At 42.6% G+C, this 25,253-nt stretch overlaps 1 protein-coding gene across 1 annotated transcript in view; it reads right to left on the minus strand.

Annotated features, from left to right (window-relative positions):
* Positions 1–25,253, minus strand: part of TMEM200A (transmembrane protein 200A) — a 68,298-nt gene that overhangs the window by 41,737 nt on the left and 1,308 nt on the right. The window lies entirely within an intron of this gene.

The following is a 25,253-nucleotide window of genomic DNA, read 5'->3' on the forward strand; positions in this document are numbered from 1 at the left end:
GGCCTTGATCAAAAGTCTTGCTTGGGTATGAGTTCAGCACTTTTCTTTAAGCAGTCTCAGGCTCACAGACTCCAGCCTGGGGTGCATGGAAGGGTATTTGGCTCCTTGGATACAGAGTGGTCAAGAGCCAGATCCTCTGAGGCTGGTGTAAGATGTTTGAGAAAGGGTGAATACTGACTTCAAATTCTAACAACCGGTTCACAAACGCAGTTGACTGAATCACTAACAACAACCGGGGATGTGGTTCATTGCTATGTCACCTCAACAACATTGCAGTGTATACACAATGGGGGTGAAAGTTCATTTATGATTCTAATTTCAGAGCAATGGGTGCTAATCAATTTGTAAAAGCAAGAAAGGAAGTCCTATCTCAGAAGAAAGGAGATTCCGAAAGCTAAAGAGCAGCTGGAGATTTTTCTAATGTCATTTATGAAAGCATGTATTCAGGCAATGTAAAAACATGTTCCCTGGAGCAAGGAGACCAATATGGCTCCTTTGCAAAAATCGTAGGTTAACATGGTTAGCGATGCCGCTAGCTGATGTTTGAGTCACCGCTTAGTGCTGAGAAAGTGGACGACATATTTTCCCTGCTTTACATAAAATGCCAGAAAACAATCTTCCTGGAAAAAGAACTCTTAAGACTATTGCCTTTAGCAGCAAACCAATCTAATAACGTTCAGGTGGAAAATGACAAAACACGAGCACCTTTTGTGGTGTAGGCCATGTGATTCCAAGACAGTCTGGTCTGCTACACAGGACCTCTGATCAAGCCCTGGAGGTGCAGCTGTTATAGCCACTGGAGGCTTGAAACTGATGTGAAACATGCCACTGCATACCTGCCTTTGATGTCTGAGCCGATCATTTCTGGCCCTCGGGCAACGACGTGGCTCCATTTGTTGAAAAATTACTTTGTCTCTAATGCCGGGATACTAGGTTCATACCTTTTTAAATAGCCCTCTATTGTGAGAATTGATTTGTTTTTCCTCTGGTCTTTCTCCCTTATGAAGTCAAGTTCCTTAAAGTCAGGGACAATTTAAAAGGAGGCAACAAGCCTTAACACCCAGAACTGCAGGGTATCCTGTCAACTTACTGCAATTCAATTTTTTCCTACAATTTTGTCAGTCTATCCTGCTTCATTCAATCTTCTGAAGTCCTAGCTTTATTTAACAAGGAATAGTTGTTAAACACACATAGTGCGTGCTAAGAAATGAACTACTCAGTATAGAAACCAAAATGAATTCAATGTCAGAAATTCACAGTTTAGTGAGGGGCACAATCAAGAAACAAAAGCTACACACGTTAGGGGCTGGAAAATACATACACACCGAGTGTCAGCATAGATTGGGGCCATGACTTCAGTGAAGGGTGGCCAAGCACTGCTTCTAACATTTAGAGATGATGGAGCTTTGTCTTAAAGACGAGTAGATGTTTACCCAACCAAGAAAAGAGAAGAAAAAACAAGGAAGAGGAAAAAGCCAATTCAAAGGCATGAAAGCCTGGGATTAGATTGCTAACGCATGTCAGGAAACATCGATGGTGAGACTGAAAGGTAAGCAGCAGGCAGGTCACAAAGGGCCGGCTACCCCAGGCTTGAGAGGCTGACCATCATCATAAAGGTGACAGGCGACACTAAGAAATATCTCCACCCAGACAGCAAGACAATGCACAGATAGACTGAAGGTGAAACAGGAAGCAAGAAAGGCTGGTTAAAAGGCTACTGTACCAATGCAGGCCAGGCCTACACTGAAGTCCTTGCACTCGAAATGGAAAGATGGGCCAGGTAGAACTGAAATGGGAGGTGGGGTTAACAAAGTGTAAGGTTTTGTAGTGTGGGAACAGGTGACTGGCGAGAGATGGAGTAAGAAATAGCTGTCAGATATTCAGCTAAAACAAGTTTTGGACAATTAACAACATATATCATTTGTTAAGCAGGACATTTTTTCCAAGTAATTTACATGCATCATATAAGTAATTTACATACATTTTCTTATTTAATCCTCACAACCACCCTGGGAGGCCAGTATCCATTTGACAGATGAAGAGGCAATCAGGAAATAATCTGCACGGTAACACTGAGTCGTCATGTGGCAACAGGAGACTGACTCCAGAACCCTGCACCCGTCTCTTGGATGCAGAATCCCAAAGGAAGTTTAAAAGGAGCAAAAGAAGGGCAAGATGAGTTCAGCTTTATACACACAGGGCTTCTATGTCTAGGATTACAAACTGTACAAGAGGAGATCTCTTATGGGGCTGGAAAGCATGATTCTGGAATTCGTAGGACAGTTCTCTGCCAGACACACATATTCGGGGATCTTCGGGGCACAGGCGGTCGTTGGAACCTGGGTGCAGAAGGCATTACAGGGTTTGACAGAGGAAGAGAGAGAGGTGTCTTTCATACCCGCCTGGACCTTAAAGCCTGAAGTCTCAGGTAGCCAAGCCCAGATTAGCCTCTACTTGGAGTGAGCGCACTGCATAATTCTGTCAATGATCAGGTCGTGGTGGGAGAGAAAAGTCTGAGAATGTGGTGACATTAATGATCTCAGAAAAGAGACCTTAGATTATGGCAAGTCCTCACCTTTTTGGTCCAGAAGAAAACAAAAATCCACTCTATATAATGAACCAACACAATCCCTGGGACTGATTAGTTAAGTATCTGTTCCTTTTCATCTTTCTGTATTTCTTGCACTCCTACCACGGGTGGGAGCTCTGGCTCAAAGACATGGTGTCACCCTCCAGGGGCTGGCTGGCTGGTGTGGAAGGGGCACAGGCAGACTGATTAGTACATAGCAAAGTGCAAATGCTGGAAGACCACTGTGAACAGTGGTTCCCAAATGAGGGTAACTTTGTTCCTAATCAACAAGAGGTTATGTCGGTTGACACTTCTCATTGTTACAACTTGAGTAGGAGTGTTACTGACATCTAGTAACACATCTGTTACTGACATCTAGTAATACATCTACAGGCTACAGATGTGGCTAGACATCATACATGGCAGGAGACAGCCTCCCACAACAAAGAATTACATGGGCCAGACAGTAAACAGTGAGCAGAAGTCCTGCTACAATGAAGGAGAACTGACAAAGACCAGGGCAAAGGAATCAAACACTCAAGGCTGCCTTGGAAGGTCAGCGCAACCTCACAGATCTCAGCACTGACTCCAGGACTCTGCCAGACCATGAGCCAACAGCTGATCTTGGTGGACATCTGCTCCTGCTGGGAAGTCCCAATCCATTATCAGATTTATTAAGCACCTACTATATGCAATGCATTTTAGTTGATATAATTCACATAAACTCGGATAATTATGTTAAATAAGGATACTCAAATGCTTTCTTTTTCCAGTCTTGGTAATTTTAGTGTTTATACACAGGTGATGCATGTAATTTTTAAATAACATAATGATTTTAAAAATCAAATATATACTTACAAAAATTAATAGCCATTGTTTCTGGTATCCAGATTAAGAAAGCATGATTATCTAATTATGTCACTCACCAAAAGAGTCAATCACCTTATCAGAAATAGAAAAAAATAGGGATGTATAAATTTAGATTATGAAATGTTATACATGTGTGAAAACATACATAAGCAAGAATGCACATAGAACATCCACAGAAACAGAACTTACCTATGCAACGAGTTGTCACACCAGGGGAATAGGTCCTATTTTCTCTGAGGACAGATAGAATACCTCTCTTGAACATCAATTTTGGAAGCTATCAACTTAGGAAGTATCTATAAATAGCTAATTTCTAATACTGTAGTTTAAGCAAATTTCCTTTCAAACTTACTTTTCCTTAAAGAGGGAGATTTAATTCTTACATCTGAAAACCATTAACACAAGCCTTCTCATTTCCAGCATATTCCTTTCACATTTTCTAGTTTCTTAATCAAGCCTCATCATTCACCTAAAACTTCACCTCCTTCACTTCCCCCATGATATGTGGATTACTGGAGTGGATATGATAATCTGCAAAGGACCTCCACCAGTGTACAGCATGATAAAGCTAATGAAGTGTAAAATTTTGCTCTCCTCTTTCCTGAGTGGTACTTGCCATCCCCACTTCTGCTCTCATACTGCTCATCATGAAAACTTCCGCCTGTGAAAAGAAAGTCATTTTGAGCAGAAACTCACTGTATATCTCCAATTCTCTAAAACATTAGAATAGCTATGCTCAGATTTTACATGTTCTTCCCTGCCTTCACAAAAAACAAACAGGACTTCAAAAGCTTCCAAAAAAGAAAAAACAAAAACAGACATTGGGCAGGGCTCGAAACCAATGCAGACAGAAAGTTTAAACCTATCTATTGTCAAGTGCATTTGCCAGAGAGCTTCCTGTATGACTATTCCAGATGTGGAAACCGTGCCATGATTTTGGTCCAGAATTCCCTCCCCAGACTTCAGTCCCCTTGGCTCAAACAATTGTAAACAAACTTGAGAAATCAGGTGTCAAGGTCCATAAAATCCAGGGTTGCCTAACCTTTTCAAAACCCTATTCAAACAAAAGCATGCGTGTGTTCTGCTACAAAGGAATTTATGGGAATTTTTGCAAAGTTCTTTAATGTTGTTAATATTGTTTTTATTATAAACACAAGAGGTCTGGGGGACAGTTGCACACAGGTGATCCCTCATTCTTTCTCTTCAAGCATGTCTTGAACTACCACGTTCACCTGAGACATTCAGTCGCGAAGTAATAGAGCCGGGGTCTTAAAGGTCAGTTCCTCTTAGAACTGATAATTAAAGAAAAATCCCCCTTCCACCCGCTCACTTTAGAATAAGCTATGTGCCCGCCTCCGCCACAGTGGGAAGGGTTAGAAACAGGTTCCCTGTGAGGGAGGGCTGGGGAGGCCTGCAGGGACCTGGCCTTCTAAGCTTCTGCTGAAGAAACAAAACTACTCCTTTTAACACAGTTTTGAAACAACAGTATTGTAATGCAGACCAAATTTGCTATATTAGAAAATGTTCCAAGGTCCTAGCTGTTGAGAGTATATTTAGAATAGTTTTTCTTCTTTTGTTTTCCTGCGTGGGTGCGTGTGAAAAAGTGTTTCAGTGTTAATCACCTGGAGTAGCTTTTAAACATAGATGGTTTCCTTAATGTTGGAAAGGGGATAGCGATTGGGCAACACTGCATCCACTAGGGGCGGGGAGGCTGAAATGACATCTCAGGGAAGAGCTTAGAAGTCCTCTCGAAGCTTCTCAGATTCTCGCTACTGGTCCGAAAAGACCATCGATTCCCAGGAGCCCGTCTTTATGGCTGACAATAACATGGTTTCCTTCAGGAACTCTCAAAAACAGACAGAAAAAGGTCCACCATTAGGCAGCCCTCAGTTGCTATGATGGGCAGAATCTCAGTCCAGAGAAACTTCTGGCTCTGCCCCACGCACAAGTAGCTGCCACCCTTTCAGCAGAGACTTCCAAACACGCAAATGCAGCCACGCGAATGTCACTCGCCCTTCCTCTGAGTTCAGACAACAGGACCCATCCCTGTTTCGGCTCCTGTCTCACTGCGTTAGACATCATCTACTTTTCAGAGATGGGGCTGGGATTACATCAGAGAACAGAAACCAGAAAGCCTTTAATACTTCAGATATTTTTAGCAACAACTGCATGTCGGTTGTTGTATAAACCCAGACACATACACCCAAATGAAATATAGAACATAGGAAAATTTCAGATAGCTCAAGTCTAAGAGCCTTCCCCTCGCAAATATGTAAACAATTTTCCCAAAATATCAATATGATTTCAGAAAAGGGGGAGTTTCATTTGCTTCTCAAAACATGGTCAAAGGCCCAAAAGGGTCACCTACAAAAACTCCCCTGAAAATTCTTCCTGTGGTTTATTTATAATACGTGAGATTACACAGCATTATGAGTTGGTTGGTGCTCAGACTCTTGGAAAAGGTCTTGAAAATGGAAAAGGGTGTGAAAGATGGCTGGTTAAAGGTTATAAACCTCCTTTTACTCCAAGCAGAACACGATGCCATTATAAAATTACACAACCGCAAAGAAATTAATTTTTTCTTTAGACAATGGCTTCTCAATAAGGACACTTCCTCTGGGGTGTTTGGATGAACAACCTTGTTAAACAGCCTCCTCTACAAAATGATTTACGAACTGACTTTTACAGTGAATGTTTTACCCGGGCAGCGACTTATCTTTATTGTGCATTAAAAGAATTTATTGGAGGAACTTTGTATTGGCAAAAACAGATAACTGCCTTATGTAATAGGGTTAGCAACAACAACAAAAAAAATGACCTGACAAATCCCGGACAATAAACTCTTTAAAACGTAAAGGATCTCTGTTAGACCACTGGAAGAACAGATTATGAAAATGACCATGAAAAGCCACCTTCCAGGTGACAATCAGGCCCCCAGAGCCCTGATGTCATTCCTCCCTGGCACTCACTCACCTGCAGGTACGAGATCCCAGGCGGGAGCCCTGGCACCCTCAGGCCTTGCAGTGGCTCCATGATGTAAGAATGTGAAGTGTTACCATGTAATCTCCATAATTAGTAAGGCTCCAGAAGTATTGTGCAAGCATGGAACATAATGTTAACCAAGCGAATGCCCTTTCTAGATAAACACTTTTTTTCTCATTACTTCCTTCCACACTTACACCCAAAAGATTGTATTAAAAACAACTGAATGGTCTCTTGTGTTCCTCTCCACCACTGTGCTAGAGATAAATCCTTTTGCAAAGAGGTAATAAATAAATGTACTCCAAATGTAAACTTTTGTAACATTTGAAGAAAAAGAAAAATAATCCCAAACTGTCTGACACCGTGAAACTTCTAAAAAGAAGAAGAAAAATTGTCGGAAAAGTCTACGGGAGAGTTATCTGCCCTCTGACAACTTTAACTGCAATGGGATCTGATCATCACTTCAAATTGATAGAAAAGCCCAAAATACCCAATGACACATTCGAAAAACATGCTTTTATTTCCTAAATCAAGGAAACTGCAAAGGACAGTTCTAAATGTCACAAGAATTAACATTCACTTTTTTATTCATTAAAAACTGTAATTTAAAAACAGGTAACAGAACACCACGCATCCTTTAGAAAGGCATGCTTACAGAAATGTCAGTACCAGGACAAATGCTTATAGTAAACTAAAAAACACATTCATAAAGGGGAAACTTATTTCATATGAAATAAGGATAAAACCAACTTATAATGTTGAGACAGTACTTAAGAAAGTGATTTTTTGCATATAATTTAAGTAAATTATTCTTTGGGTTCATTGGCCTTCAAAGTTTTAATAATTGTCAGACTTAATCAGAAAAAATATAAAAAGGAAAAAAACTCTGTACTCATTCTGAAGACAACATTCACCACTTTTTGATATTCCTTTTTATTTCTATACCTACCAAATGTGATTTATTAAAATGCTAAAAAAAATTTTACATGGAGACAGTGGGCTTTGAGCATGACAGCACAGAATTCATTGATCAGCATTTTCAGAGACCTGAAAAGCAATACCTAGAGACAGGGCTGAGTTATGAGTTATGGGAACCAGGGTATTTGCCGCCACCAGGCATTCAAGCATCCAACTTTAAATTTTATTAGAATGGCTTCGTGGATGTTACAACACATCAAAATGAATAAGGCCAAAAAAAGAACTGGGTTATCTACTGCCATTTAATCTTCCCCATCTGGCTGTGTCTTGGAGTGCCAGCAGGCCCGACCTGGCTGCCTCATTCTGGTCCGGGCGGCGCTTCCTCTGAACTAGTTAAGATCCTTGCTTGATAAGACCGAGGCTGCAGCCAAGGTGACTCTACTGTACCCAATGCTACAGGTGCCTAATGAACCCTTCAGAGCTGCTGCCCTAATTCAATTGAATTCAACAACTCAATAACCACTGACAGGAGTTGCGAACACAGCAGAGCCCACACCTAACCCTAAGGAGCTCACCCAATTCATCAGGTGAGAGAGTTTGCGTCTGGTCTGGAGTCAAGAGGGGCCCAGAGCAGGTGCCTTGGATGGCCTGGCCACAGAAGAATCACTCCACAGAAGAAACGTCTCGAGAGAAACTTGGCAGACGCATCAGCAGACAGGTTCCTGCTTAGTGCAGCTGCCCTGCCCCTTCCCCAAGAAGACGGGGAGAAAACTTTCCTGGGAGGGTGGAGAAGGGTTACTTCTTGGAGAGCTGCAGCCTTGCTCCAGACCCCCATCCACGGGTGTCGGAAGGCAACTGCTCAAGGCTGCATCATAGACCTGGAGTGGGCTCCATTCTTGCCCCACTGCCAGCCGTGACACTAACGGAAAATGACGACAGAAAACCCTCCTTCCAACCTCCATCCAACTCTTTTTGCTGTTCCAAGGGAGACATTAGGTCCACTTCTACTACTTACATTCCTGGTATCAGATTGAGACGGAAGCTACACAAATCACTCTCAGTGCATCAGGCTTAACTGCTGGCACGGGCAGAGCACGGAGAAAGTGCTGGGAGGTACGGCCAACTCTCCCAGGAGAGGCAGGAGAAACTGCACAGAAGAGGTGCAATGGAGGTGGGTCTAGAAAGATGCTGAGTGCTTCCCCGAGCAAGGATTTCCGCATAGATAACAGGCAGAGATACCAGCTGTTTCACACATGGCACGGGTGCAAAGGGCACCCTGGTGGGGGTGAATGAGGGAAGGGAGCCGGAGAGAAGTGAACACACCAGGCAGTGTCCAGTTCCTGCCACACACTGTGTGAAGCCCTCACTGACATGACCTTTTGTAACCCTCAACGACCCTTCTAAGGCAATCAGGTCATCCCAGCTATGGACCAGGGAGCCCAGCAGGGTTAAGTAACGTGACCAAACCAGCCAGGCTCACGTAGCTCTTAGATGGTAAAGCTCAAAGTCCCCAGTGATTTTCAAACTGTCCCCGGTAATGGGACTCTCTGTCATACAAAATCTCACTTAAATCCTAAATAGCCCGGAGATTCAAAAGTCGACTCTACATGTTTTCAAATGTCTTTGAAGAAGAGCCACTCCAGCTAGACAGCCAGATGGCAGCGGGCTCTGGTGGGTGAGGTGTCAGGTCCCACAGGGCTGGGAGTCCAGGAGAGAGTTTACTTCACACTTTTCAATCGTAACGTAAGAAAGTCCTATGGCCTTAATAAGCATTATTAAGTGCTCTGATAACTTCTTTGATAAATAAAGTTATCTCTGAATCTTAATGGTTAAATATAATAAGAAACTACGGAAAAGTAAAAGGCTAAACCGTAAGAATAGAGAAAAAACGTGAAGTGAATGTAGTTAATCGCCTCTAATTTGACAACACTTCACGTGAGAATGGCTGTCTATTCCTGCACACTAGTCCCACATACTGCGAGCAGCTCTCCAGCGGGTCCATCTCTGCAGAGAAACAGAAACGAAGATGTGATTCTCCCTCTGGGGCCGCCATCACACACCACCCTGAACAACAGGTGTTTTTCTCTGCGATTTTAATGAGCTAAAATGCATTTTATGATCAGAGCCAGGGTAATCCTCTGAGTCTTCTGATAGCTGTTCAAGCACTCCCCTTTTCAATTACATACTTCCCTTGTAGTGTCCAGGAAAAGCAAGCAGCCTAAAACTCTGTTTGTGGTTTTTAAAAACATCTGTCACAAAGTTGATATGTGACCTAGTAATGCTCTAAAATAAATGGATAAGACATGCCCCAGGGATGTTATGTAGAGTGTGGTGACATAGTTAATGATACTGTGCTAGACATCTGCAAGTTGGTAAGACAGGGAGATCGTAACAGTTCCCATTACAAAAAAAAATTAACTATTCTGATGACAGACGTTAATCGGATTTATTGGGTAATCATTTTGCAATATACACATTAATATATCAAATCACCATGTTGTACATCTGAAACTAACATATGTTATATGTCAATTATGTCTCTTTTTAAAGTATATTTAAATGCTTTAAAATATACAAGGACCTACTAAATTGGAAGGCAGCAATAGAACTGATAGTAAAAATAGATTAGTAATCAGCAGGATACAACTGACCTTCAGATGTGCTATTCTGTTATTATTTGTGTGTGTGTGAAGGTGTGGCTGGTGTGTCTAGTCTGTCCTTATGCAGTATCAACAACTATGACATGAAATAAAAATATTTTTTCAGCTAGTTTCTAATCTCATTGCACCCAAAAGTTGGAAGGCTACATACAACATCCGAGTTCCCCTGGTGGATGGAATTGGAGAAAGACATGGAACCCAATCTTCGGAAAGGACTCACTGAGGAGCACGTGCCAAACTTCACTGCTTCACGGCATGTACACCTTCCACAGATGACACCCCACCCCTGGCTCCTCTCCCATTTCCAAGGCTGCCATGTGTCCACATGCTTCTGCAACCACTCACAAATGTGGAAATCCCTGAAGTGCGTGCCTAAGTCACCTTCTCTGCTCGGTCTCAGTTCTCTCCCCAGCTTTATTACCAACTCCATGCTCCATGCAAATTTATGTCTCCATTCCAAATTTCTCATCTGAGCTCCAGATCCATCTGTCAAAACGTCTACTTGCTCTTTGCCTTGGGATGTCTCACAGGCATCTCTGATGTAACATGTCCAAACCTGAACTCATGAACGGAACCTGAGTATAGTCTTCCACCATCCATGTACTTTCTCATGCTAAAACCCTGGCGTGTCCTGGGCCACCATCTCCCACGTGCTATCAGTTACCAATGTCTGCTGATGCTGCTTTACAAACCTCTTCACTGTCTCTCCTCTCCATCTTCAGTGCTGCCACCCAAGCCAAAGCCCTGTTTTCTCTTTCCTCATGCATTCTTGTCTCCTCCAACTTCTTCACCACAAAACTGCTGGAGTTCTGTGTGAATATAGGTCAGTTCATGGCCTTCCTGTTTTTTTTCCAAAGCCTGCACTCTGGATCAACTATCAGACGCTCCCTATTTTGATCACAGCACTACACGGTGGACCATTGCCCAGCTTATAACCTGTCCTCTCTCCCCTGCTCACTGGGATCCAATAACAGGGTTTTCTTTCTGCTCCTCACACAAACCAAACTCTTTCCCTCCTCAACCTGCCTGCATGGATTTTTCTCTCTGGCATGCATCTGCTCCAGACAAGCTCCTCCGGTTTCTGATCTCATCTTACATTTCCTGGGGAAGCATTCACTAACCCTATGACTCACAACCGTCTCTCTCAGCAACCTGTATGCCTTTGTGGCACTAATTACACCCATTACTCATGATGTAACTGTGTTTGCCAGAGCACAAGCTCCCTCCCCAACCCATTCACAGCATCTTCCCCAGCATCACACACATCCAGTGCCCACATCATAGGAAGTGGTCCATGAGTATCTTCTGACCAAAAGAATGCTGATGTTTAGGGAGGTTCTCTGGAAATACACCAGGTCGTTGACCCTGGCAGCCCTGGTTCTTATCAGTAGCTAATTTCAGCCCAAATTTCCCAGGTTTTCTTTTCCTTAACAGATGTGTGTCACTGCCATTATTCAAGGGCCCAGAGCAGGTGGTGTAAAGCCTGATTTTAATCCTGTACCTGCATTTAGTATCTGGTAAATGGGCTTTAGAAAAAGCAAACTGCCTCTTGGGCCTCATATTTCTCACTGCTGGATGAAAAGGCCTCCTGTCAGCTCTCATGCTCTGAATCTGTGAATGCACGCTGTTCCAAAATCACAACAAAATTTTGTTCACACCCAATGTAAAACAACTCCCATTGGCTTTGGAATTCTCTGGGCTATGCTTGCTTCAAGGTCTATATCAATGTCACTTTTATTTGATTACACGGCTCCTGAGAACCCTGAATTAGAGTTCAGGCCCATCAAGCAGGTGATGAATGCAGACACACAGGCCTCCACTCACTGCCTGTTTCCTCCTGAGACTAGTAATGACCTTGAGGATGCAGCCCAGCAAAGCTCTCACTGTTGGTTAGGATCCCAGCAGGTGCTTCCCCTGTTCCTCAGAATAAAGTCCAAAGTTCTCTATGAGCCCCTTGCTTTATTTGAATCACCTTGGCTGTCTGTTATTCAAACATTCCAAGCCAACTCCTAGGCCTCTGCACTTCCTATTCCTGCTGCCTGATACTCTCCTCCCCAGGCATTGAACGATTCCGATTCCTACCCTTCCTTCATTCACGTCTCTGTTCAATGTCAAACCTTATCAGAGGGGCTTCTGTGACTACACCCCACTAGTTCCCATCCCATTTGCTCTCTGTCCCTGAGCTCTGCTTCATTTTTCTTATTATTGTTTGTCACAAAAAATATGTATACTGTCTGTCTCCTCCAGATGGAATATCGAGAAACTCTGGATAGAAACAAAGTTTATCATAAGGAGAGAAACTTTGTTTTGTTTCCTGTTATACACGTATATCGGGTGCCTAAAATACTACATAGTAGGTACTCAGAAAATATTTGTTGAATGAATAAAGGAATGGATGAATGAGTGATGCTCTACAAGAAATGAAAAAGGAAGTAGGATTGAGAATCTTCCCATGTAATGCTGCAGGAGTAAATGAAGGCCAAGGAGAAGGCTGGGAGGAGGAGCTCAGGTCCCCGGACACCAAAGCAGGAGAGCTACGAGGTGGCCCTCCAGGCCGCATTCCTTCCAGGAGGCTGAAGAAGGGAGAGTTGGGCTTATGGCGCGGCAGGTGGGGTTGAGTCCCCCAAGACCTACCAAATGAACAATGAGCCTCTGTTGTCGGGGCAGGGAATCCCCAGTAGAAATGAGAACGAGGACACAGGTGGCCTTGTTACCTGGAGATGGATGGCATGTGCTGTCTTTTTCATCTTTGTCTTCCTCTTGTAATGTCTCTTAGAAATCACTCAACCAAATTCTCAATGTAAAGCTCTTGTGAATTCATCCACGATTTCACTCATTACCATCCCCTTTCCCTAAACTCAGAGTCACGGAGTCTTACAGATCATCTCATTCCATAACTCTCAGCCTTGCTCTAACCCTGCGGATGTTGGCAGAAGATTCCTGAATAGAGGTTAGTTCAAAGGTTGGGAGACCCACAAAATAAATAAAGAATTTCTACACATACCAAGTAAAGTGTGATAAGACTGATGATAATGAAAACTCTATCTAACAGGTGGATTTTCCAGAGCGTTCTCTCTACATTGAGAGGGTAGGGGGTGGGGGAAAACATAAAAATAATTATAGCTGTGTATTTGAATTTTCAATATTTCAAGTTGTAACACTTTGAATATAATCTTAAAATATTATTAATATCAGAATACAGTTAACAATTTATCTAAATTTTTTTCAAAAAAATTATTTGGTCTTTTTATTAAAATACTGTGTTTAAACATGATTTTATATGCTAGAGTGACTTTTTTCCTGATATTATAGAAGACCCAATATAATTAGTTCAACATTTACTGAATGTATACAATATACAATTCAAAAATATATGTTTCTCCTGGCTGGCATGGCTCAGTGGCTTGAGTGCTGGCCTGCAAATCAAGGGGTCACCGGTTCAATTCCCAGTCACGTCATATGCCTGGGTTGTGGGCCAGGTCCCCAATGAGGGGCACGCGAGAGGCAACCACACACTGATGTTTCTCTCCCCCACCTACTCCCCCCACTCCCCTCTCTAAAAATAAGTAAATAAAATCTTTTTTAAAAAAGTAAAAATATATGTTTCACATAACAAAAACTTTGCAGTGGACTAAGGTGTTTACATTCTACCGAGAGAACAGTATTTATTATGCTATTTATATTAAAAAACCCTTTGAAGGTGGATGCACTGTTTATGGAATGACTCCAGTCACATGTGACACATGGCACATTTTGAGCATAACTACACAGGGAGTTACGAACGTGAATATTGCTTTTGCTCCCACCCCCAATACCATCATCACAGGGAAGAATGTACTACTTTCCATCCCTAACCTCAACTCCTTTGCTAATAATGACCTCACCCGTCATGCTCCACAAGAAAAGCCTGCTAATGGCTTCCCACAGCAACTGAGAATTAAACCTACCCCCTTCCCACCCAAGTAGGCAAGGCTGGTTCCTTACTAGTTCAAAGGCCTTTGTGCAAATGCCTCAGAGGAAGACAGCCCCTCCCCAACCATGTGACTGGAGGAGCCCAGGGGGTCTGCCACGTCAGATTCTTTCGCTCTCTTCATAGCCCTTCCCCACCGCCGGAAATGCACTCACTCCTTACCACCCATCCTCCCCACTAGAATGTACTGCACCCCCACCTCTGCCTGGCTCCCCACCCTGCTTGGAGCTGCAGGCACTGAGCATGGGTTAAATCAATGATTAATTAGTGAACTTCCCACAGGGCTTGCGTTTTCTATTTCATGCATGTTATGAGAACTTTTACATGTCTTATTAGAAAGCAAATAATAGATGGATAGGTCATGATTTTCTACATGGTTTTCTGTATTATCATTATATGGGATGTGCTCCACATCTTACAGTTAATTAGTGTCATTTAATAGCAACTGTTGAGAGACTCTCACAAAATAATGATTTGGTGAACAAATGAATGAAAACCATTTTGTTCAAAATTACTGACTGAGGTCCATAAAAGAAAATGGAGTTATAATGGCATAATATCCTCCTTCAACTTTTCAAAGAAAACCAAATTTATTTCCATTTTAGTTGTGAATTACTTTTGTAGGAAAACAGCAGTTGTGGAAAAATTAAAACTGGCACTCAAAATGCACCTCACATTGACTGTTACGGCAAGTTTACTAGTTCCCTTTAGTCTCAAGCAATGTTTTTACACCACAACAAAACTCTTTCACAGTTTAAATGACATTCAAGTTCCTCCAGCTTGTGGAGGGAGTCAAAGTTCATCACTGTGAAAACTAGATGCTATGAGGTGGTGGCTCTTCTTTGGAAAAGGGAGGGCAACCAGCAGGTCCAAAGTTCAAGATCTTCAGTGTGTGGTGAGGGAATCAGTGACTGATGGATGAGAGGTCCCCCAGTGGGGTCGGGGCGGGGGGAGTGGGAAATGCCAACTGTTTTCACATGGCATATCAGAGCACACCTCACCTCACCTTCTGCATACTGGCACAGCCTGGTCCTGGGCGACCCTCTGGGGACACACGCAGGAGTAAAGGAGGCATGGGTCTGCCCTTACTCAGGTCACAGCCCATCGGACAGCATAGGGACCACAGGCACAGCAGTTCCGGTCTTCCGTGACTGCAAGGACCTAGCTGCCCACCTGCAGATGAGGGGTCGGCAGAGGGCTGGTTCCACAAAGCGGGGCTCTTGCTCTGCATCATTGTTTTAAATATTTAATGATATTTAATTCAAATGTGAAAGTCCAGCACAAGTCCCTCGCAGGTTCTCAGCACTATGGTCTGCTGAGTGTCCACCCAGGATGTGCATATTATTGGCTCTAAAACTCATTCGGATCTTTTCTCCATCCTGTGCCCCCATCTGCATAGATGAGAACACTTGTAAATAATTTTTTGATTGAGTGGTTCATCACAATCTTTTACCAGTATACATTCTAAAAGACAATTTTTGGTAACAAAGGAACACAATCAGTTGAGAGCCTAAACTGTTACTTGTTTTGAAGTGATAGTTGTAAAAAAAATCCTCACCCTAGGGCATGTTTATTAATTTTTTAAAAGATTTATTTTTTTATTTTTAGAGAGAAGGGGAGGGAGCAGAAAGAGATAAAGAGAACCATCAATGTGTACTTGCCTCTCATGCAACCCCCACCACGGATGTGGCCCACAACCCAGGCATGTGCCCTGACTGGGAATTGAACCCTTTGGTTCACAGGCCTGCGCTCAATCCACTGAGCCACACCAGCCATGGCATGTTCACTGATTTTCAGAGAGCCTGATTGTGAATCAAACTTGTAACTTTTTTGGTGTGAGGGACAATGCTCCAGCCAACCTAGCTACCCAGCCATGATGTGGTAGCTTTTCTTAATTCTAAAAATAAATAAACCCCTAGTGCATAGTGAGGAGGTATTTCTGTGTTCTGTTAATCACAGGTTCCCCTATTCTTCAAGCCAGTTTTGCATTAAGCCATCAAGTATCTTAACACATTCATTACCTTTGACCCAGGAATTACCCTTCTAGGGACCTTGCTCATTACAGAAGTAATCTGAAATCTGTACAGAGTCCATCAAAGTTATAATAACAGACATTTGGAAACAGCCTGAAGGTCCAATTTTAAAGGAATGACTAATAAATTATGGTGTCCCCATACAATCAAATATTATTCAGACATTAATAAAGCTTGCCTGGAAGTTGGAAAATATTTAGGACATGAGTTAAGCAAACAGAGTAGCGTATAATATGTTATTGACTATGGAAAAATTCATTAAAAATAAGAGGGAAGAAAAATGCCAAAATGCTATGGTTGCCTTTGGGTCATGGAATTATAGGCAAATATTCTCCTTGATTTTTTATACTTAATATATTTTCCAAAGTTTTATTGGGAGCATGTATTGCTTTCATGACTAGAAATAATAAAGTCACTTCAGAAACACTAACTCTACAATATTACAAATACTTGCACATGTATGCTCACTGAGTGAAAATGTGTTCCTCTCCTATGCCAAAATTAGTACTGAGATTTTTTTTTTGATTCACCCTAAATTTCAGCCCAAAGGCGCTGATTCTGAAAAAGGAACAGCACTCCCGCCCCACAGGAGAGTTTGTTGGAGAGACCCACAGGGTCCTAGAACATACACAAGCCCACCCGCCCAGGAATAAGCACCGGAAGGGCCCAATTTGCTTGTGGGAAGCAGCAGAAGAAACTGAAATCTGAGAGAGCAAGCACCATAGTTCCCTCTCTGACTCCGCCCCCACATACAGCACCACAACCTAGCAACTGGTGAACACCTAAGGCTCCATCCCTCATACATAACAGGCTTGACCAAACAAAAAAAAAATGGCCCAAACGGAAGAACAGATCAAAGCCCCAGAGCCAATACATCAAAGCGACCAAGAGATAGCCAACCTATCAGATGCACAGTTCAAAGCACTGGTAATCAGGATGCTCACAGAATTGGTTGATTTTGGTCATAAATTAGATGAAAAAATGAAGGCTACACTAAGTGAAATGAAGGAAAATGTACAGGGAACCAGTAGCGATGGAAAGAAAACTGGGATTCAAATCAATCAAGTGGACTGGAGGGAAGAAAGAAAGAACCAAACAGAAAAGAATGAAGAAACAAGAATTCAAAATATGAGGAGAGGCTTAGGAACCTCCAGGACATCTTTAATCGTTCCAACATCCGAATCATAGGGATGCTGGAAGGGGAAGACAAAGAGCAACAAGTGGCAAAGTTATCTGAACAAATAATAAAGGAGAACTTCCCCAATCTGGTGAAAGAAATAGACTTCCAGGAAATCCAGGAAACTCAGAGAGTCCCAAAGAAGGTGGACCCAAGGAGAAACACACAAAGGCACATCATAATTACATTGCCCCAGATTAAAATGAACGAGAAAATTCTAGAAGCAGCAAGAGATAAGGGGACAGTCACCTACAAAGGGGTTCCCATAAGAATGTCAGCTGATTTCTCAAAAGAGACCTATTTTAAAGGCAAGGGGCTAAAATAAGGCAAGAAGTGGCTGGAAAGAAATATTCCAAGTCATGAAAGGCAAAGACCTACATCCAAGATTGCTCTATCCAGCAAAGCTTTCATTTTGAATAAAAGGGCAGATAAAGGGCTTCTCAGATAAGATCAAATTCAAGGAGTTCATCATCACCAAGCCCTTATTATACAAATGTTAAAGGGACTTATCTAAGAAAAAGAAGATAAAAATATGAACAGGAAAAAGACAGCAAACTCAGTTATTAACAACCACACCTAAAACAAAAGCAAACTAAGCAAACAACTAGAACAGGAACTGAACCACAAAAATGGAGATCACATGGAGGGTTAGCAACAGGGGAAATGGGAAGAGGAGAGAGGGAGAAAAGGTGCAGAGAATAAGTAGCATAGATGGTAGGTAGAAAATAAACAGGGGGAGGGCAAGAACAGTATGGGAAATGTAGAAGCTAAAGAACTTACAACCCATGGACATGAACTAAAGGGGGGAATGTGGGTGGAAGGGGGTGTGCAGGTGGGAGGGGAATGAAGGGGGGAATGGGACAACTGGAATAGCATAATCAATAAAACATATATTTTTTAAAAAGGAACAGCAGCTGCCAACCTATCAGCATCTCTGTGATTAGCTCGTTATTTGCACAAGAGCCTGCTCCTGCTCAGCATCACTTTTATTCCAAGAGACCCTCGCATTCTTTGCCTATTCTATTACCTCTACCAGCTTTATTCCAATGCATTGTGAGCATTTGGTTTATATCTGGCTCTTCCGGTAGATCATGTGATTCCTGAGATCACTGTCATCCTGACATCCCCAGAATCTAACACAGCATGAGGTAAACGGTGGCCATTTAATAAATGCTGTTAAATAAGTTATCAGAGTACAGGGGTAAACAACCATGCATGAGACTTTTAAAACAACACAATGGAATAATATAATTTTTAGAGCTGGGAGGATCTTTAGAGAGTAATCAAGTTTATAGTGCGATCTAGTGTTATCTAAAAAATCATTTCAACAGAATCCTATTATAATGGAAATCTTGGTTGGCGCACGGGATATAATACACTCTAGAGTATCGCTGCCAGTTTATGAAAGAGCAGGGTAGCTCCTGACACCTAGGAGCTGGCCTGGAACCCACAGCCATGCCCTGATGTCCTCCTGTTAGATAGAAATGGTACCACAGAACAGCCGCACTGGACAAGGACACTTCCTGACCATCACGGATCAGGACAGAAGGAAGACCACCATGTACTCATATCTGAACACAAACAAAAACTCGAACACTGTCCAACCCCCAAATGACCAATATCTCTCTAATCCGGCTACTGAGAGCCTGATGCTTCTTTGCCGATTATAGTGTTAGCTTCTGTGGCCTTGCCGCCTTCTAGGTAAGATTTAGTAAGAAACAAAAATCATAGGATTATCCCCGCTCCAATCCAGAGCAAAGCCCTGCTTCTTTAATCTCTCCCCCAAAGCACTTAACACAGCCCAAATCCCATAATAACTAATTTCTAACACCCTCTTACTGAGATGCCCCACTTTTCTCTATAGTGTATATTCTCACTCACCACAATGAGTAGCAAACCCTGTTTTACTATATGTAATTTCCTGGCGGTATCGGGCTGGAGAGCACTGATAAGTTTTTTATTGTTTTTTTCAATTTATTTCTATTGCCTTTTATTCATTGCCATTTATTTCCTCTAACCATGCCCCCCCCACCCCAATCAGCACTGTCACCAAGTTCTTAGTCCTACCTGGAATGTTCTCCTTTCACCTCTCTGACCATGCACATTCAACAGAACTCACCTCCTCCTCCTGGAAACCCTCCAGGTTTCAGATGGCTCCATTTCTTTTAGTCTCCATAACACTTATATTCAGCTGCTACTATTATGTTTGTATTTCATAATGCTAGCTAGTACTATAATCTTGATTACTCTCGAAAGGATCCTTCCAACTCTAAAAGTCGTATTGTTTCATTGTGTTGTTTTAAAAGTCTCATGTATGGTTGTTTACCTCCCCAAATAGGCCATGAGTTCCCACAAATGTCTCAAATACAGTTTTTCACATATCTTCTCCTTCCCCTTCCTTATATCACATATACACACAGTGAAGACCTACCTCCAGTCATACACCTAAGCAGATACAAATTTGACCTTGCATTTGTTGGGGAATGATATGATGATGTTCCACTAGTAAATAGTTTCATTTAGACCTTTATAATACATTCAGTGTGTGTTAGTGCTTCTCTTTCTTCTTCTCCCTCACTCTCTTTCTCTTTCTTTCTCTCTCTCTATTTCTTATTTATCATGTGTACCTTACATATAAAGGTAAATCCAGGCTATGGCAGCTGGCAGAGGTCCCTGCTCTTCAACTGAAATCAGTCACTAAAATTAAGTCGTCCAAACATCTGACTTACTGATGTATGGATCCTACATAATGACAGAGATCCTGTATTGAGGGCGAAAAAATGTACCATATTATTAGGTTTTCTTCCAATGTTGGATATAACCCTGCCAGACGATTGTCTTCAGATCACCTGCTCTCACCTTGTATCATATTCAGATGTCCGAAAGTTAGCTCATGGTCTCCCTGTACAAACATACGCCCCTGCTGCCTTCCGTACTTCTATGGCCCAATTTGAAACTGACCTTGCCCTGCGAGGACTAGGATGACTCCCTGAAGACCCAGGGAGAGGTCTAGATTCGGATTGGGCTGGGTATCCATGACTGCTCCGTTATCTTCTGGTCTAGCTCCAGAAGCCTGAGCAAGTAGCTTAACCTCTCTAAGCCCCCACCATTTCCTGGGTTTAAAAAAACCCTCCCTAACACTTCCCCTCCCAGGACTCTCATGAAGATTTAGTAAGATTATGTATCTAAGGTACGTGAAATATACTTTACAATTGCTAGCTACTTTTTCCGTAATAGTAACTGACTGCTAATAGCACCCAGTCTCCCCAGGAAGAGTCAGTTGCCCATTCCATATTCTTAGTGACTTATAGTAGGATGAATATTTGACATCAGAGCAGATAGTAGACTTCATGTTCTCAGATCAACAATTAAGCCCTAGTTGTTCTACTGAACTACCCACCTGTTCCTGAAACCACTCCCATCCACTTTCCTTGCTACCTCCCAAACCCCACCCCAAGCGTCTACTTTTACCTGGCATTCACGTCCAGTTTGCCTCTGAGCATGGCCGTTCTGCACCTTCACCCTCACAACCTCTATTCTGCCCTCTCTGTCTGAACTGAACTTCTGGCACTCTGGTGGCCTATTAGAAGGCACAGTATTGCACCCGTCCCTCAATCTGGCCTGCGACCTTGTATTCTGACCTTCAGCATGAGAGGTAATGTTGCACAGGGTCTTAAAGCACAGCTTTTTGTTTCAGAACTCCGGGATTTGAATCTCAGCTCCACCACTCAATGACCACATAACCTTGAGAAAGTTATTTACTCCCTGACTTTCAGTCTTCTCACCTTAAAGGACTATTACGAGGTTTAATATAATCGAAATAACATGGGACCTAGTCTACTATGTAGGTCTTTAGTAAGAGTCAATGCTACACATATAAAGGTTTTGTCCCTGGGACTCCTGGTGACCACAGACATCCTTTCTACACAGTCTGATTGCTGTGAACCTACCCATAACACACAGCCATTTCACCTACTGGCCCAGTCCATCTACTTGGTCTAGTCCCTCTTGATCCAGTTCATCACAAAAATGCTCCTGTTAATACAGATGTTCCTTCATCCTGTCATACAATCTCACCAGGCTTTCGTAATGTTGTCCACATATACCAGTGTTCTAATTTGGGACCTATTCCCTTATGCTCCTAAGTGATAACTCTAATCTGAGCCTGCTGCTTCCCCAATCCCCCACAAACGCAATGAATTTATATAAACAATAGTTCTGTGTTCATCACTTCACTTCCCTGCTCAAATTTTCATTGACCTGTAAGTAGGAGTCTCCAATCTCATGATCTCTAGGTGACCAGGGCTTCCGGAAATGAAATTCCTAGGCTGGGGATAAGGCACAAAGTGTTTGCTAAAAGTACACAGATACAGATAAATGGTGGGCTCCTCATTCAATATTATTCTGTGAACTACAGTCCTTTTGGCAATGTCAAGACACGAGGGGTACTATTTCATCATCAGGCTTTGCCTTGGTTGAGAGGAGGGTCCCATTTCCAGAATTTGCATGGCATTTGAGTTGTCTCCCTGGGATGTCTCCCTGTGCAAACTTGATATCACAGTGCAGGTGACTGTCCCAAAGAAGGAGTGGGCAACTCTCTTTAACAGCCACAGACTGTTGTTTTTGATTGACTGCATCATTAGCTTGGGAGAACCACACCTGCATGTAAGTGGACCGAACTGTTTGTCATGGTGCCCCTAACAGCCTCCTCCACTCCACCCCACCACTAGCATCACATACACACAGTTCTGAGCACATAGTCTAGTCTAAGGCTATCATGGTACCCCTCTCTGATGGGCATAGAGACTCATTTAATGACACCAAAGCAGGGCCAATCCAAGTCCTTCCAGGAGATTTCTATAAATGGGAACTAGAAGTAACAGGACCTCTGCTTTCTTCTGGATCTAACACCCAGAGATGCAAGCTTGGAACCATTGACAGTCATCTTTCCTGGCACGTGGAAAGGGCCTCAGAATGAAACTCACCCAGAAGAGGAGCTGAGAAGCAGGGAGAGAGAGAAAGAACACTGACAAAATTGTGTGTCTCTGGCATTCAGTGATGACTGAAGCAAAGTCCACCTTTGGACTTTCCAGTCACGTGAGTCAATAAATCTTGCTCTTTGCCTAACCTCGTTAACCCTCACACGTATAACCAGATGAATTCTGACCAACCCCTTCCACAGGAACACAGAGTGGGGTGTAGGGGAAGGGCTTGTCCCCTTAATATACTTAATGCTTTGAGCAGATGAAGAGGGCACTGCAGGAAGGAATGTACAGTTCCACATCTTTCCACCTTGCTGTGTAATTTCTGTGACTTCTGTGTAATTTCACCTCCGGCAACAAAGTTTTCAAAGCACACCAGCTACTGGAACATATCCCATTAATTCACAGCACAATAGCCCAGGAATCCACACCTTTATATGGGGATTTCCTTGTACCAGTTGCACTGAAAGCTCTTGGAAGAGTCCTATCAATGACTCTGTAATAATAATCAAATCCCCAGAATTCCTGCTGGGGAAGAAAAGGGCGGGGAGCTGAGAGGAAGCACAGACAGGAGTCATCAGATTAAACTTCAACAATGATCAGAACTCAAGACGTTTCAAGTCTCTATTTCATAACTGGAGACCCTTCCCTTCCAGAATGCAACCTAAATTTTTACTCAGAAGTTTGAACCTCCACTACAATCTGACGCCAAGCTTATCACTCTCTCCTATTTCCACAAGCTTTCTAAAGCATGTCTTATTTAGCTTCTTTTATCTCTACAAATCCTGCAGAAAGGCAACGGAGCTTGCTCCTCCAAGCTACTTTGAAGCATGAGTCCTGGTTTCATCACCTTTCCGCTCTAATTGCTTCTTGGGTTGTGGTGAAAATCATTTGCCATTACTTGTGAAATTTCACTAAAAACCATCAAGTACTAAGTGAAGGGTGGTATTCACTTGACTGAGTACTGTGAACACAGACAATCAAAGTCGGTCAGACACCCCAGGTCACATCTCCTTACCTCCTATTATCATCACAATACCCATCCCCTGGGTCGTCCCCCAACCCAAACTCTACTAGGCACCAACACCTCTCCATTCCATTCAGATTTCTCCCTCTCCTTAGTGCCTCTAAGACTGCCAGGCAGTATTTTTAAAAAGAGGATGAGACCTGGCTGGTGTAGCTCAGTGGATTGCGAACCAAAGGATCGTGGTTCGATTCCCAGTCAGGGCACATGCCTGGGTGCAGGCCAGTTCCCAGCAGGGGACTCACAAGAGGCAACTATACATTGACATTTCTTTCCCTCTCTCCTTCCCTTTCCATCTAAGAATAAATAAATAAAATCTTTTTAAAAAGAATTTGGGGGAAAAAAAGAAGATGGAAAGATCACACTCCAAAAGCTTTGGAAAGACCACATTCCAAAAGCTTTGATCTGTCAATGATGGCAAAGTCTTAGAAACACCCAAGGGATGTACTCAAGGTCATATGACCAGTGGCTTGGTCAGGACAACTTGGTTTTTCCAATTCCCCTTCCAATGCCTTTGGCACCCCTAACACTCAAGGACCACCCCAGATCCGTAATGACCAGGGGCGCATTTTCCCACCCCCTCTTCAGCAGCCCGTAAGCTCCCACAGGAGGAGCAGCTGCCTTGCCTTGCAGCAGGGAGCATGACCCTGCAAGTGTTGCTTTGAGCTTTCTCGGTGCTTGGGTACATGTCACACCTTTGCAGACAAAACAGACCTGAAAACGGACACACATGATAAAACTGCAATTCGTGTATTCCTCAATAAAATAAATGGGCCATCTCACTGCAGATTTGTTTGTTCATGTCTACACAAGTTCCTATTCCAATTGTGTTTCCCTTGACGAAGACTTCCCATGCTGTCTCCTATTTAAGGAGAGTAAAATTAAATGAAATTTATTTTTAAACTACCTCCTCTTTTTAAACTCTACATTCTATTAGAAAAGCAACGTGCATTGCCATGAGGACATATTTCATCTTCCACTTATTTAGTTTAAGAAATATAAAAAGTGACATCTGCTTTCACCTTTCTTCTTCCCTGTTTCCCTCAGGTAAAGATGAATCTCTTTTCCTTTAAGAGAAGTGTCACTGTGAGAATGAGAACATTTGAACAAACAATTCAGACTCACTCCCCCTACACATCAGCAGTTGCTTTTCTCTGCCCAACGAGCTGTTGTCAAAATTTGGAAAGTACACCAGTCCAGCTACCACAATCTAACTCTTCATGCATTCAAAATCTTCACTGAAAGTGTCCCCGAGTTAAAATAACAAGTATAGTCACTCTTCTTCACAATGATCTTCCCTCCAGAACCTGTTCTGATTATGGGTGTCTTTGGGATACTACGTGCATTTACCTGGACGTGACACAGGAGCAACAGGTAAAACCTTCCTGTGCCAACTGCCTGGAAATCGCACACAGAGCAGCCCCAAGCCACAACTCTCTTTCACTGAGCTTCCCCAGCCTGGGATACCAAGCTATGCATAACCAGGGTTACTACACACTACAGCTAAATCATCACACAGTTATGGGCTCTCTATTTAGGACTTCCTTAGAGGAAATCATGCCTAACACCTCAGAATGTATTTTTAAGAGTACACCAAAAAACCCCATAACATTAAATTGCTAAAGCTTTTAACTATATTTCCACATAGTGGAAATATTTTGTTTAAAAGGACACTTTCTTATCACGTAAGCTGTTTGAAAAGCATGAAAGCACGAGCCAGTGCTTCTGTATGGGTAAACAGTAGCAGAAAAATAGAGCAAGATTTAAGAAGTTTCAAAATTTAGCCTACTTTTTGCAAAATGGTTATATATTCCAGTATCAATAGCCAAGTAATAAACTGAAGGTCATTTTATGTAATAAGTATTACTGCAATGCAATGCATGACAAACCACCAAAGTCAACAGCTTTTACTGTACCTCAGACCTCGGTTCGACTGCAAAACCAAAATAGTTTAATATTCTTACTGAAAAAGTAAGAACAGCTGTTGACTCTCGAAATGTTTTCAGTATATGCAATCGTCCACGCGACTTCTGAAGGTCTTTGGAAGAAAAAGCAAGGTAGGTAAGAG

This window comes from Sturnira hondurensis, unplaced genomic scaffold (genome assembly GCF_014824575.4).
Source record: "Sturnira hondurensis isolate 20B ecotype Veracruz unplaced genomic scaffold, ASM1482457v3 Scaffold0004474, whole genome shotgun sequence".
Taxonomy (NCBI): domain Eukaryota; kingdom Metazoa; phylum Chordata; class Mammalia; order Chiroptera; family Phyllostomidae; genus Sturnira; species Sturnira hondurensis.